General features: G+C 34.6%; 1 non-coding gene across 1 annotated transcript; it reads right to left on the bottom strand.

Moving 5' to 3' along the window:
- Positions 1-2,786: 2,786 nt before the first annotated feature.
- Positions 2,787-2,859, bottom strand: TRNAK-UUU (transfer RNA lysine (anticodon UUU)). The gene has a single exon. It is a non-coding gene; the product is annotated as a tRNA-Lys (tRNA).
- Between the last annotated feature and the right edge of the window lie 443 nt (positions 2,860-3,302).

Raw genomic sequence — 3,302 nt, 5'->3', positions numbered from 1 at the left:
CTTCTCACTTGTTGCTTTGGTCAAAGGTGGGAGAGAGTAGAAGCTATGGTTGTTTGTCAAAGGCTCAACCTTATAACCAACTTTCACAAGATTCAAAGCAAAAACAATCACAAGGGGCAATCACAATCACAACTTGTACATTTCTCTTGTTTTTACAAAATCTTGAGAAAATTCAAGAATCAACATTAAGTGCATGGTGGTATCATGCATCACAAAAATGTACTCATAAGGATGACTAACAAGTATAGAGGACTTGTAAATGAGCAAAATGATGTCTCAAGCTATGTCACACGAGTCCTCCAATTCACTTTCATGCAGTATCCTCTTATATACTATTTGTAATGGAAAATTAAGCAAAAATGACATGTCTCATGTTGAGTCCAAATCTTTTGTGCCAAAAGGCAGCAATGAATTAGATTGAGAGTCGTCCAAATGATGTTTGGAAGAAAGCAATTTCCATTTGATATTTGAAAACAGGGTTGGAATCTGTTTGGATAGCGAAAGTATATTGATAGGTCTGTCGTATGGGAACTGGTTTACTAAAACCAAGAATGAACCAATGAACATTTGTTTAAAATTTCCACAGGCATTTGAGGAAACAAGGTTTTGTGATCTTGAAAATGTGGAGTGAGGTGTTTTGAGCGTAAACGAATTCAGTGGCTTGTAGGCTCTGATCTTTAGACGGAAATATACTAGAAACCAATATCTTGTGAGAAATTAAAAAATATATAATTACCCTTGTTTTTTTATCAGCAAAATATCAGCTGAAATGAATAATTTACAAAAGAAAAAATCTGTGAAACGATAAAAATATCCAAAATTAAATTTTTGATATATAATCAATAGAAAAAATATCTTGATAAAACGGTGATACTTTTAATTATTTAGAAATATCATGATATTTTCAAAATATTGCGATGTTTTGACCGAAAACGACTGACAGAAATATCGTGTGATTTTAGGAATGTTTCTCACTATGTCTGTGGCAGATGATTTCCATTGTTGCACATTGATCTTTCGGCTTAAAGGACTAAGAGGTGGAGACTGGTGAATTTCTAATCTCCAGGACCCACTAGAGCAGCACTTGATAATGATCAATTTTCAATGGAATCGATTCTTCCAACTTCTTGAATTCATGCACTTATCCTTGTCATGGTCACAGTTGTATGGCTTAATTTTTTTTCCAACTAAGCCAAAAAGACAACCCTATAATCACCTACCGTACATTAGCAAATCTCTTGTTGGTAAGACACTTGAAGTCCTTCTCCTTATAAGGAAATGTACCCTGACATGTAAGGTAGTGGCCATAAGAGGATAATTAGGTAGTGGCCATAAGAGGATAATTAGAAAGTTGGGTTAAGCAGACTCCTACCAGTTATACAACTATACCATTGGGTTTTGAACCTACAATGTCCCAACACAAGGTGACATGCACAAAGTCCCCATTTGGTACCTTCTTTATTCTTTTTTTCTTTCTTTTATTTGAAAGGCAATCTCGGGTTAGGCGGACTCCTACCGGAACAACAGCAGCCCCGTGTGGCAGAGAGATTCGATCCTAGGCCTTCAGCTTCACACATGACCACGCTTACCATATGGGATACCATCTAGGTGGACAACTATTTTAATCATTATTCTTGCTAGAATGAATTGGACAACTATTTGATATTATTTGTAATGTTGTAGAGTATTAGGGTTGCAAGTGGGTGTCTTATCATGTCAACGTTCAACCCTTTTACATAAATGAGGTTAGGTTTTTGTGGACCACTTTGATCATATTTTTGTTTTGTCATGCAGATATTTTGGGTGTGTGTGGGGGTGGGGGGATAGAATGACTTGTTTAGAGAACATGGTTGTTAGAAAACAATTCAACAACCTATCCATAAATGACACTTGATAAATCAAAGAAATAAAAATGCGAAGAATCGAAAAAAAAACAACCACACAAAGAACAAGAATTTTACGTGGTTCGGCAAGAGCAAGAATTTTACGTGGTTCGGCAAGATTTTCCTACATGTACAGCGATATTGACAAAAAATGAATTGCCATCTTTAAATACAAGTAGTCTAGAGCAGCTTATTGACTTGAATCGAGCTTGGGCTGCCGAGCCCAGCCCAATATGAGCTGGGTACCTGACGGTGCACCAGGCCTAATGGCCATGATTTTATGGATATACTCACCGTTATATAGACTATTTAACAAGGAAAATGACACTATATATATATATATATATATATATATATATATATATATATATATATATATATATATATATATATATATATATATATATATAATTTCTTGTTATGAATATACTTAAATTAATTAATTAATTATTGTACCGATAAAAACATAATAAAAATAAAAATGTTCAATTCCTTAAAGGAATTTATCTGCCGGCATTTCGCGGCTTTAAATTCTTATCACTACACATCTGAGCACAAGATTTTAGAAAGTGAAAACATAATTCAAGCCGCAATACAATATGGAGGCACAAATATAAGCAAAACACAAAAGATGAAAGGCTCAAAGGGCTCACAGACCATTGTAAACAATATTTAGTACAGCAGAGTCTAGCTTATATATGCTTTTTGTTCTGCTGAATTATAAATTATTATTATTAATGAAATGCATAAACCTCTCTGTAGTAAATGATATATTCGATAAAATGTTTTTTAGTCAACAAATTTAATCCATAAATTAAAAGAAAAAATTGTTCTCCATGGATCGAGAAGGAAGGACGAGTCAAAACGGTTATAAAAGGAGGACGAAACAAAGGAGACTCAAAACGCCGTCTGTGGGAATCGAACCCACGACCACGTGGTTAAAAGCCACGCGCTTTACCAGCTGAGCTAAGACGGCATGATTGGCAATTTATGATGAATATGTATTAACATTCTTTTCAAATTTAGGTAGTTCAGCCTTCGCTTCTATCGGTTACATCAAAGTTCATGATGACATGAGAAGAGTTCAGGGTACGGCTGGTAAATGAACCGAACAAACAAAACATAAGGGGTTTAAGCTTAATTAGTTCAATTTTTGTGGTTAAAATAATATCCGTACGTGTTGGTGTCTCTGAATGTATCCGCTCGTGTCACTGTGACATTGATGAGGGGGTTTAAACCTATCTGTTACTGCAGGAGTAAGGCATGGTTGGTGTCGATGAAAGAAAGAATGATATTTTGGGAAGTGGTGATAAAAAAGTTGTAATCAAATATTTTTTTAAAACTCATGTCTAGATCAAGATATAACTTCCCATTAAGAAAATATTGTGAAAAAATGCCATATTAAACGGCTAGGATATT

Source organism: Nuphar pumila, chromosome 7, assembly GCF_984573655.1.
Source record: "Nuphar pumila chromosome 7, dmNupPumi1.hap1.1, whole genome shotgun sequence".
NCBI classification, from domain to species: Eukaryota; Viridiplantae; Streptophyta; class Magnoliopsida; order Nymphaeales; family Nymphaeaceae; genus Nuphar; species Nuphar pumila.
Note: the sequence above shows the minus strand (reverse complement) of the source record. Positions and strands in the feature narration are given on the sequence as shown.